The 13042-nt window shown below is 43.1% G+C and overlaps 1 protein-coding gene across 1 annotated transcript in view; it reads left to right on the top strand.

Moving 5' to 3' along the window:
* The first annotated feature begins 5024 nt into the window (after nt 1–5024).
* LOC132767853 (protein bicaudal D homolog 2-like) overlaps nt 5025–13042 on the top strand; it is a 33738-nt gene continuing 25720 nt past the window's right edge. The window contains exon 1 of the mRNA XM_060763213.2: nt 5025–5312. The gene's annotated coding sequence lies outside the window, so the exon portion shown is untranslated. The remainder of the gene's footprint in view (nt 5313–13042) is intronic.

Genomic DNA, 13042 nt, shown 5'->3' with positions numbered 1-13042 from the left:
ATGAACAACAACTACAAACCTGCATTTAGTAGAAAGCAGTTACTATTAAAAATTGGCTCTTGCTGTCAGAGCAATTTTAACATTCACATTAAAGTTATTGTAATTTTAATATCTCGCAGAGTGGTGGGGCAGGATGAAGCAGCCACTTTAAGCAGTGGAGTACAAGATTCAATGAATTACACTTCTAAGAGGTGCTTCCCTACCACCTCTCCGGAAATCCTCTCCAATTGAGACAAGTGCTGTAGCCAAAAAATTATCCAGGGCAGGAAACCAGTGAGCTCTGGAGAATCGCTTCAGCTGTTTTTCTGTAAAGGGAATGGCATCACAGAGAAACAGTTGAAGTCTGCCTTGCCCCCAAATGCTTAGCTCCAGAGAGTCTTCTGCATATTTAAGTGGAGTAGCGATTGTGCTGCAGGTGAGTTTTCTGATGCCCTTCTCCCATGTTTTGTTCTGAAGAAGTCCCCTTAAGAAGAAGGTGTATCACTGCAGGAGGTTGAAGACCAGCGCCTGTTCTGCACAGTTGTGTTGGTACCATCTACATGTCCTGTTTTTCCATTTTAGCCATTCAGGCTTTGTTTAAAGCAGGAAATGATGGTGTCATGAGATGAAATATAAAAGGAATGTTCATATATTTCTTTCAGTACAGACTATATACATATATACACTGTTTTTCACATGTAATATTCAATGTATATATGATTATACTGCAGATTGCTTTTTGTTCCATTCACTTGTAAATTTGTTCTGGTTTTTGCATATATATACGATATATTGGCTTCACATACAAGAAAAAATAACTGCCTAAGGTACTGGATGTGCTAATAATCCTGGGAAATTCATTGTCAATAAGCTACCAAGATCCTTGCATTTTGATCTGTGATACAATACATTTAACAAATTACTAGTGAAAATCTGATTCTACACATCGAGCCAAAACAATCATTCTGAGCTAACTTTTATATGCTATTGCATTGACAAAAATGTTTTGACGTGGTTCTCCTAAATTGGGGTGGGGGAACGGAAAACAGGAACATAAATTCAAGCTTTCTGGTCCCTTAAATCAGTATAGAGCAGTGGTTCTCAACCTGTGGGTCTCCAGATGTTTTGGCCTTCAACTCCCAGAAATCCTAACAGCTGGTAAACTGGCTAGGATTTCTGGGAGTTGTAGGCCAAAACACCTTGTGACCCACAGGTTGAGAACCACTGATCTAGATGTACCCTTAGGTTGTGTCTGGACTTTTTTATTACACAGAAAGTGAACTTCTTCCAAAAAGTGTGCATAAATTACAAATATTAGGAAATCTACAAAAAATCACAGACCATTTTCTATGTTTTGTTAAGTCTGTACCCTGTAAAATGTTAAATTTAAGGATAGTGATATAGGGCAGAACTCAAACTAAGAATCCAACCCCTGTCCTCCAGCTTGTTGGTAGTTATTCATGAAGGGCAGGGGACTTGGGAAAGCTGCCACCCCATTGTTTTGATCAGCCTGTGCAATTTTAAACTGTTTGACAATTATATTGAAATAAATCATTTGCTTGGGTTAAAGTATTTTGACCTAATATTCGGGATTGCCCATGTTGCAGGGCTAGTGTTTTCCATGGGGGAGAGATATAATGTAGTGCATTTCACTAGGCAGCCAGCCTTTGGCTTGTTATTGATTTCACCCAGCCTGGATCTGGAACTTAGGTCCTGAAACCGAACATTGAACCTCTCCTTGAACTTCTTTTCCTTTCATCATACCCCCTCTTTGCAGCTAAAGTTCAGATTGGAAACCTTTTCAGGGAAGAGGCCTTCTTTGTTTACTTAACTGGACAGAATTTGCAATGTAGCATGAGATGCAGAACCAATCTTAAGAAATGGGGCTACAAATGAGTGCACAACATGAGTGTAGAAAAGAACAAACCACAGACCATTTACTACACTGTGGTCTGAACCCCGCCACATGCACATTGGAGGACCTTACAGTGACACCAGAGGCACTCGAAGTGGCCAGCTTCTGGTCAAAGGAAATTTAGTATAATGCCAAATTTTTAACTTTGTGGTTTTTTAAAAACTGTATTCTCAATTCGCTTCTGACACAAATATTTCTTTTTAAAAAAAAAATCTCAAAAGATAAATAAACCTGGAGGCATAATCATAAGAGAGCTATTTCATCTGATGCATGACACAATTGCATAAGGGACTTTGTATCCTCTTATTGAATAATCTTGAGCTCTGGCCCAACAACGCTATCTCATCTGCCAAAAGCAGGCCTACACTTCCCATTGAAATAGTAAATTTATATTTGTTAAAATTGTTCTTCATTTTAATTATTCTATTTTAAGTTTTTTTACACTACAAATAAGAAATATGCAGTGTGCATAGGAATTCATTGTATTTCTAGGTGCAAAGATTACTGCAGATGCAGACTGTGGCCAGGAAATCAGAAGACGCTTCTTGGGAGGAGAGCAATGTCCAATCTCGATAAAATAGTAAAGAGTAGAGACATCACACTGGCAACAAAGATCCGCATAGTCAAAGCCATGGTATTCCCTGTAGCAACCTACGGATGTGAGAGCTGGACCTTAGGGAAGGCTGAGCGAAGGAAGATAGATGCTTTTGAGCTGTGGTGTTGGAGGAAAGTGCTGAGAGTGCCTTGGACTGCAAGAAGATCCAACCAGTCCATCCTCCAGGAAATAAAGCCCGACTGCTCATTGGAGGGAAGGATACTAGAGACAAAGTTGAAGTACTTTGGCCACATCATGAGGAGACAGCAAAGCTTAGAGAAGACAATGATGCTGGGGAAAATTGAAGTAAAAAGGAAGAGCGGCCAACCAAGGGCAAGATGGATGGGATCCTTGAAGTGACTGGATTGACCTTGAAGGAGCTGGGGGTGGTGACGGTCGACAGGGAGCTCTGGTGTGGACTGGTCCATGAGGTCACAAAGAGTCGGAAACGAATGAACAAATAAACAACTCCCCAGTACTGTTCCATTATTTTTACACAGAACTGAATTAAAGACTTGCATACATCCTACTATAATGTCCAATCTCGATAAAATAGTGAAGAGTAGAGACATCACACTGGCAACGAAGATCCGCGTAGTTAAAGCAGTGGTATTTCCCATAGTCACCTACGGATGTGAGAGCTGGACCTTAGGGAAGGCTGAGCGAAGGAAGATAGATGCTTTTGAACTGTGGTGTTGGAGGAAAGTTCTGAGAGTGCCTTGGACCGTGAGAAGATCCCACCAGTCCATACTTCAAGAAATAAAGCCTGACTGCTCATTGGAGGGAAGGATATTAGGGGCTAAGATGAAGTACTTTGGCCACATCATGAGAAGACAGGAAAGCTTAGAGAAGACAATGACGCTGGGGAAAATGGAGCCCCTGGTGGCGCAGGAAAGCCCTGTGCCAGCAGGACTGATGACCGACAGGTCACAGGTTCAAATCCGGGGAGAGGCGGATGAGCTCCCTTTATCAGCTTCAGCTCCTCATGCGGGGACATGAGAGAAGCCTCCCACAAGGATGATAAAAACATCAAATCATCCAGGCGTCCCCTGGGCAACGTCCTTGCAGACGGCCAATTCTCTCACACCAGGAGTCACATGACAAAAAAAAAAAAAAAGAAATTATTAATGACCACAGCTGGCATCTTTGAAAAAACAATGCCAAATTGCCAGCAATGGGCCTGGCCTGAGAACTGAATGCCCTGATACACCTATACGTCTATTTCAGCGGTGCAGTGGGTTAAACCCCTGTGCCGGCAGCACTGAAGACTGACAGGTCACATGTTCAAACCCGGGGAGAGGCGGATGAGCTCCCTCTATCAGCTCTAGCTCCTCATGCGGGGACGTGAGAGAAGCCTCCCACAAGGATGATAAATACATCAAATCATCTGGGCGTCCTCTGGGCAAGGTCCTTGCAGACAGCCAATTCTCTCACACCAGAAGCGACTTGCAGTTTCTCAAGTCGCTCCTGACATGACAAAAAAAGTGGTTCTCAACCTGTGGGTCCCCAGGTGTTTTGGCCTACAACTCCCAGAAATCCCAGCCTGTTTACCAGCTATTAGGGCATTGGTTTTCAACCTGTGGGTCCCCAGATGTTTTGGCCTTCAACTCCCAGAAATCCCAACAGCTGGTAAACTGGTTGGGATTTCTGGGAGTTGTAGGCCAAAACACCTTGGGACCCACAGGTTGAGAACCACTGTGTTCTGGTGTCTGAAAGTTGTAGGCAAAAACATCTGGGGTCCCACAGGTTGAGAACCACTGCCCTAACAGCTGGTAAACTGACTGGGATTTCTGGGAGTTGAAGCCCAAAACATCTGGGGACCCACCGGTTGAGAACCACAGTGTTAGGGTGTCTGGAAGTTGTAGGCCAAAACATCTGGGGACCCACAGGTTGAGAACCACTGGCTATATTTCCTCTCATTTGAGGTGTTTTTTCTTTCCTTTCGCCATTCCCATGCCTATGAATACTTCTGAAAGCCACTAGGCCCATTACTTTTTTTTCCTACCCAGCAATGGCTATTTTGTAACAGCCTCCCTCACCTCACAGATTTTGGAGGGCGGGAGCGTTTGCAAGTGGCTAAACCCGTCGTAGAAATAATTCTCATTGGCTTGTCTACATGTCAGTCAACTTGTATCCCGCCCCTCCCTCTTGCCGACCGTTAGAAAGGTCTCAGAAGGGGCGTTTCTGACAAAAAGGGCGGAGCGACACTTTTTCCGTTAGTTAGGAGGCGGAGCTTGGTTGTAGAACATGGGGCGTGGCTTTCCCTCAAATCTAACCAAACAGGAGGCAGAAAGGGCGTGGCTTCGGCGAAGGGGTAGCCTCAAGACTCTCCAGCCTATCAGCATAGAGGCTAAGAGTGCTGTGAAAAATCCCACCAATCAGAACGCCAGTACTCGGCCTCGGATACGAGAGCTGGCCAATGAAATAATTCACTCCTCGCGCCATCAGCCATAATAGACAGGACGGTGTCTCGTTTGGGCGCGCGAGGAATTTCAAACGCCGGGGGAGGAGGGGAGGGGGAACTGAGCAGTGCTTATAAAAGGGGAGGGGGGAAGGCGCGAGGAGGGTGAAGCGCGCACTGGCGGCTGTGCCTGGCGCGGCCTGTCTCCCGAGTTTAGCGTCAGACGCCGGCGGAGTGAACTTTCAAGAATGTTGGTTTAAAAAGAGTGCAATTTAGGACCCCGCCCGAGCCAAAAAACCGTGGCGCCTGTAGCCGGAAACCTAAGAATTGACCCTGCGTTCACTTTCGCAGAACTTTCTGTCCTGTTCAATGAGCTGCTGCCATTGGAGAAGTCTGACCACGCCCCTTTCCTGAAAGGCAAGGTGAGGATCATAGAATCATAGCGGTGCAGAGAGGGGAGGAGGGGGGGCATTGTATGTTTGTGTGTGTGTAGGGGGGGAGCTGTTGTAAGAGTTGGGGAACTCCTTGAGGTCATATAGTCTGACCTCCTATTTTAATACCTTTTTATTTGTCTTGTCAGGGCAACCAGTCAAATTATATTACATTTCTAAAAGAACAAAGCAAACAAACAGACAAAATACAAAACTTGTGAGTTTGGTAGTTGATTAAATGCCCTTTGACCAGTATCTGGCCACTTGGAGTGCTTCTGGTGTTGCTGCAAGAAGGTCCTCCATTGTGCATGTAGGAGGGCTCAAGTTGCATTGCAGCAGGTGGTCAGTGGTTTGCTCTTCTCCACACTCCACTTTGTGACCCCATTTCTGAAGGTTGGTTCTGCATCTCATGGTGCCAGAGCGCAGTCTGTTCAGCGCCTTCCAAGTCGCCCAGTTTTCTGTGTGCCCAGGAGGGAGTCTCTCATTTGGTATCAGCCATTGATTGAGGTTCTGGGTTTGAGCCTGCCACTTTTGGACTCTCGCTTGCTGAGGTGTTCCAGCGAGTGTCTCTGTAGATCTTATGTCTAGATTTAAGTCGTTGGCGTGCTGGCTGATACCCAAACAGGGGATGAGCTGGAGATGTCTCTGCCTTGGTCCTTTCACTATTGGCTGCTACTTCCCGGCGGGTGTCAGGTGGTGCAATACCGGCTAAGCAGTGTAATTTCTCCAGTAGTGTGGGGCGCAGACACCCCGTGATAATGCGGCATGTCTCATTAAGTGCCACATCCACTGTTTTAGTGTGGTGAGATGTGTTCCACACTGGGCATGCACACTCAGCAGCAGAGTAGCACAGCGCAAGGGCAGATGTCTTCACTGTGTCTGGTTGTGATCCCCAGGTTGTGCCAGTCAGCTTTCGTATGATATTGTTTCTAGCACCCACTTTTTGCTTGATATTCAGGCAGTGCTTCTTGTAGGTCAGCGCATGGTCCAGAGTGACTCCCAGGTATTTGGGTGCGCTGTGGGATTCCTTCCCAGGTGATCTTCAGAGCTCAGGATGCATTTTAATACTAAGATGTGTTACATTCAAAAAAGTTGCAATAGGATGTCATATTTTGACGAATGCCATTAACCATTTGTTGTGTTCCCAACCTCCAGGTGTTTTGGACTCCAGCTCCCAGAAATCCCAGTCTTTGTTTAAGCTTTCAGGGGCTTCTGGGAGTTGAAGTCCCCAAAACACTTGGGAAGCACTGACCAAGAAGAATGTAGATGCTTCTTTTTTCTTCAAATGTATTTTGATATGAGTTTTGTTATTTCAGTTAATTTTTTTATTTATTTACAGCTTTTATATTCCGCCCTTCTCACCCTGCAGGGGACTCAGGGCGGATTACAGTGTACACATATATGGCAAGCATTCAATGCCAATTTTTGACATACAAACATGTACAGACATACACAGAGGCTATTTAACTTTTTTCTGGCCGCCGGGGAGCTGTCGCTTTCATCGTCCATCTGCAACGCTGATGAAGCACTTCCGCATTCCCCGCATGCTTCCCCGCTGGAATGCTTTGCTGGAGTCTTCTTTATGGCCTCATAAATCAGTTAATTTAGCCTCCCCACACTTTAAGGTGGTACCTTATTTGACAGATGCAACTGTCTTTCGGGTTGCAAAGGTCAACAACAGGCTACACACAATTGGTTGGAAACCCACTCCAACCCGGGCTGGCTTCGAACTCATGACCTTTTGGTCAGAGTGATCAGAGTTTCATTTTCTGGAGAAAGTTTACCTGTACATTTTGGAGCTAATGATGGTAAAATACTACCCCTCCCGATAATGAAATATGATGTATATACTCAGCTTGATCAGGTTACCAGTTTTATCATGTCTTGTCATATGTATTTACTGTATTATTATAAGTGTCTTATTTTAACTTACTATGTGGGGTGTGATCAGGTCTTGTCAGGCCCTGTTGTTCTGTTTCTTATTGTGATATGGCCTAAAGGCTAATCAATAAAATTACTACTACTACTACTACCCCTCCTCCATTATACTTGAGTTTGTTGAAATAGTAGCCTAGTGCAGGAATAGTTACTTAATGTGGTTGTTGTTGTTTGTTGTTCATTCGTTCAGTCGTTTCCAACTCTTTGTGACCTCATGGACTGGCCCACGCCAGAGCTCCTTGTCGGCCGTCACCACACCCAGCTCCTTCAAGGTCAATCCAGTCACTTCAATCAAGGATGCCATTCATCTTGCCCTTGGTCGGCCTCTCTTCCTTTTCCCTTCCATTTCCCCCAGCATCATTGTCTTCTCTAAGCTTTCCTTTCTTCTCATGATGTGGCCAAAGTACTTCATCTTAGCCTCTAATATCCTTCCCTCCAATGAGCAGCCGGGCTTTATTTCCTGAAGTGTGGACTGGTTGGATCTTCTCGCAGTCCAAGGCACTCTCAGAACTTTCCTCCAACACCACAGTTCAAAAGCATCGATCTTTCTTCGCTCAGCCTTCCCTAAGGTCCAGCTCTCACATCCATAGGTGACTACAGGGAATACCATGGCTTTGACTAGGCAGAACTTCGTTGCCAGTCTGATGTCTCTACTCTTCACTATTTTATCGAGACTGGATATTTCTCTCCTCCCAAGAAGTAAGTGTCTCCTGATTTCCTGGCTGCAGTCTGCGTCTGCAGTAATCTTTGCACCTAGAAATACAAAGTCTGTCACGGCCTCCACATTTTCACCCTCTATTTTTCAGTTGTCAATCATTCTTGTTGCCATAATCTTGGGTTTTTTTATGTTTAACTGCAACCCGGCTTTTGCACTTTCTTCTTTCACCTTGATTAGAAGGCTCCTCAGCTCCTCCTCGCTTTCGGCCATCAAAGTGGTGTTATTTGCATATCTAAAGTTGTTAATGTTTCTTCCAGCAGTTTTTACCCCAACCTTGCATTCATCCAGCCCTGCACATCGCATGATGTGTTCTGCATACAAGTTGAATAGGTTGGGTGAGAGTATACAATCCTGCCATACGCCTTTCCCAATCTTGAACCAGCCTGTTGTTCCATGGTCAGTTCTTACTGTTGCTGCTTTGCAGAACCTTATAACACTATGTCACAAAATTGGAAAAATCTTCTGTTCCTGGTTAGAAAGTATTATTCCTGTTGAGTTGTGTGCTATTTTCTGGAGTAGTTGTTCTACTCCAGAAACTTCATTTTCGTGGCATTTAATGAAGCTGAGACTCGAGATATTCATTTAAAAACATGCTGCAGGATGTCCCACATAAACAAAGTTTTGCAGTTTAATAAACTTTTCCCGTTTTTTATGATAGAACCAATTAGGAAATGACATTTATAGCCCAGGAACTAAAATTGTGTTACATAGTGTAATCATTGGGAATCTCCCATCCAAATACTACCCAGGGCCAACCCTGCTTAGTTTCCAGGATCAGATGGGATCTGTTTCCTTTGGGTTGTTTAGGACCTTCAATTGTGAACTTCAGGTGTATAATAATTGGCATACATAGCACACTTCTAGTACCAAAAATATTTTGTTGTAACATACTGATATGGTGTATGCACATTCATCTTTGTATTCTTTCCACATAGCTGTGTTAACATCACACTTCCTGTCTGCTGAGTTTCCTGTAACTAATAACCACAGTGTTTGGTTCCTTGTACATCAGTACTCTTGGAACTGAACTAAGTTCTAAAAGCTCTGGGTTTGGTTAATACATCATTTCTAACTGCTTTCTTGTGAACTTGGTTGATGTTATGTATGTACCTCACCTGTATTACTTGTCCGGTTTTAAGGAAAGAATTATAATTGTGGGTTTTTTTTAAAAAAATGATTGTGCAGCATGTATTCAAATAATCCAGAATTACTCTTAAGAGGGGGAAAAAGTAATTGTCACTAAGAAACAAATGCTTCACCTTCCTTTTAATTCATAAGCTAAGATTTCTGCAGTAGTTTCATTGCTGATTCATAGTGATTTCCATATTGAACAATGTTGATCAGTGGTTTATTCCTTTTTGGTCAGTCTTGTCCTTCCAAATGCTTTCATAAGTAACAACTTGTGTGCATAATTGTTATTTTCCATTCTCTAAATTTCAGAAGTAGACACACAAGGAGGTCTCCATTCCTGTGCCAACATGCTGCTGTTAATTGTGATGAAATTGCCCTGGACTTAGTATGACCCTGTGAATGAGAGACCTCCAGGTCACTGTGCTATCAACAGTCCTGCTCAGGTCTGGCTTTCCTGATGGAGTGTATCCACTGCAGAATGGATAACTGCAGGCAGGGTATTTTACCTGTTACAAAGATTATACTTCAGATTGCACCCAACTGAGCAATGAAGCTCATTTGGTCATGGTACACACTCTAGATCCTTTCTAGTGTCTGTACTAGACACTAGTATTTCTGTGGAAGATTAATCTTGTACCAGATCCTGTAGTTTAAATTTTAGAGGAAGAAACTGGCAAAACCCTCTCTGATGAAACCCATGGGGTTCCCTTCGATCATCTGGAGAGGCCCTGCCCACGCTCCCACCTCTATCGTAGGCACTATTGATGGGGACGAGGGAGAGGGCTTTCTCGGTGGTGGCCCCTCGACTCTGGAACTCACTCCCCAAGGACATCAGGCATGCCCCAACCCTGGCAGTCTTTAGGAGGAGCCTGAAAACGTGGTTGTTCCAGTGTGCCTTCCCAGAATAAGGAAACTCCCAGCAATATGTCCTCGAAATGCACTTTACTATTGATCTAGAAAGGTCTGCACGCCCATCCCTCTCTGAAGACTCTATCCTAGTTCATATTTCATCTGTTCATGCTCAGCATTATTCTTAAATTTTAATTATTACATTTGGCCCAGCCATAGGTTTTAAACGTCGTTGTGTTACTGCTATTGTTTATTGTCTGTACTAATTGTTGTTATTGCTTTATCATTGATGTATTGTGGGCTCGGCCTCACGTAAGCCGCACCGAGTCCCTCGGGAGATGGTAGCGGGGTATAAATAAAGATTATTATTATTATTATTATTATTATGGGATTGCCATAAGTAAATTGGAAGGCACATATGCACATGGGCCTACCATTGTGGCAATTTAAGCCTGACTTGCATAGGTCATGGATTAAGTGCTTTGTTTTGGAAGTATCTCAGTATATCTACATCAACACATTGAAACACACTTTCTTGTATCTGCTGGGCCAGTTGCATATCAGTGATTTATTTAGATTGGTGTTTTGCAATGGCAGTCTGAGTGCTGTGTGGTTGATTTTTTCATATTTATTTTTATTTTATTATTTTACTCCACACCCAGTATTTTTAAGTATACCAGTATTTTTAAGTATACCAGTTGTCAGAGTCCACTTTGCTTTATCTTTCCAACCTCTCACTTTGCACACACTATTAATTTGTCAACCACTCTTTCCTTTTGCACTTTAGACACTCCTGGTATCCTTGCATGTAATACATTCCTATTGACTATTATTACTTGAAGATTTAACATTCTATTAATTTCTCCTCCAATCATTCTCCAGTACGCCTGTACTCTGTCACATACCCATATCATGTGATTAAACACACCTCTTTGTTTACAACCATGCCAACACCTGTCCTTTACCCCCAGTAAGAAACGTGAAAGTTGTGCAGGAGTCCTGTAACATTTTCCTTCTTGATTCCCTTAGTACATTATATTTTTCCTTTGCTATATTACTTATTTCCCTTTGGAAATATCTTCTCTCTCAATTTCCATATCCATTCTCCACGTTTGAAATTGTATTTCCTGTATTATTTCTTTTTTTGAGTGCTGTGTGGTTCATTAAACTTTTGTATGAGATGCATACATGGAAGAGGGCTTCTTATTAAAGGTGGTCCTTAGTTGTCAAAGTCCCAATGGAGTCCTCTGAGTCCGTATTAGACTTCAGAAAGATAGTGTTTATATCTCTGACTTTATTTATTTATTTGTCGTGTCAGAGCAACCAGTCCATTATATTACATTTCTAACAGAACAAAGCAAACAAACAGACAAATACAAAACTTGTGAGTTTGGTAGTTGGTTAAATGTTCTTTGACCAGTAGCTGGCCACTTGGAGTGCTTCCGGTGTTGCTGCAAGAAGATACTCCCTTGTGCATGTGGCAGGGCTCAGGTTGCATTGCGGCAGGTGGTCAGTGGTTTGCTCTTCTCCACACTCGCATGTCAAGGATTCCACTTTGTGGCCCCATTTCTGAAGGTTGGCTCTTCATCTCGTGGTGCCAGAGCGCAGTCTGTTCAGCGTCTTCCAAGTCGCCGAGTCTTCTGTGTGCCCAGGAGGGAGTCTCTCATTTGGTATCAGCCATTGGTTGAGGTTCTGGGTTTGAGCCTGCCACTTTTGGACTCTCGCTTGCTGAGGTGTTCCAGTGAGTGTCTCTGTAGATCTTAGAAAACAATGTCTAGATTTAAGTCGTTAACGTGCTGGCTGATACCCAAACAGGGGATGACTTAAATTACTGATAACAATGTATATTTCTGCATTTACTTGTCTTAGTAGTTTTGGGGATCATTGACACTATGGAACAAGAACAACCTCGTCTTTTTCCTCAGCCTTCCCTATAAGCAATTCTTAATTTTTAGCGAACTGCTGTTTACAAACATCAGCTGACCTGTTCTATTACTAAGTTGTTTTGTAAGCCTTTTGGGACTCTGAAGGGATGGAGAACAGGAGATTATCGTCCGTGAGAAAACAGCCTGGAGGGAGGCAACTGATCAGTAAAAAAAGTGGATCAAATGACTAGTCAAACGTTATCAAAGCATTGATTTTTAAGAGAAAAAAAGATATTTCTGTGAATTGCCAAAAGCAAATTGGGTATTTCTTGTAAAACAACATTTTAGAAAGTAAGGAATGCCCATTTTCTTCCCCCCTTGCTGCACTGAGCTCAGGGCAGCCACATGACATATAGTCATCCCTCATATAGGCAAGACGTTCACTAGTATTATGGGCATAAGAACTATGCAAAAGTGGGAAAACTGGATACCACCACCACCCCCCCCCCCCCCCATTTCTTTAACATGAGGAAACATGCATACAATCTCCAGGTCCTCTAGCACGAACAACTCTGTGATTATCGTCCATCAGAAGATGCTTGTAGAGTTGCACCTTCTGATAGGCAATGCCGAGATTAGAGAGAAACCTTGGTTCTATAGCATTGAGCAAACAGTTAAAATTGTGTCAAACTGGATTAATCTTAAAATGTAGGTGCACACTATATTAATCAAATCCACAAAAGTTAAACCAGAAAGATTGAGAACAACTGGATATATTATTATTATTATTATTATTATTATTATTATTATTATTAACTTTATTTGTACCCCGCTAGCATCTCCCGCAGGACTCGATGCGGCTTACACAGGCCGAAGCCTCAAAACACAATACAATAAAACATAACACAATAATAAGCAAAGCAAATCAAACAATTAAGCAAAATAACAACAATAACTACATCAAGACACTATTAAAACTGGTTCGGCCGGCGCAATGGGGTACAGGGGTTAAAGTGCTGAAATGGCAGGAGGAACGTAGGATTAGAGGTATGGTGTGCAGTAACATCGGTTGTACTAAAGTGCTTCTAGGACTTGGGATGGGGGATTCCTAATCTGAGAAGGCACATCGGAACAGCCAGGTTTTTAGGTTCCTTCTGAAAACTGCTAAAGTAGGGGCCTGTCGGAGATCTTTTGGAAGGGCATTCCAAAGTCGGGGGGCC

This window comes from Anolis sagrei, chromosome 2 (assembly GCF_037176765.1).
Source record: "Anolis sagrei isolate rAnoSag1 chromosome 2, rAnoSag1.mat, whole genome shotgun sequence".
In the NCBI taxonomy this organism is placed as follows: domain Eukaryota; kingdom Metazoa; phylum Chordata; class Lepidosauria; order Squamata; family Dactyloidae; genus Anolis; species Anolis sagrei.
The sequence above is the reverse complement of the archived record's forward strand: the minus strand, read 5'-3'. Positions and strand labels throughout refer to the sequence as shown.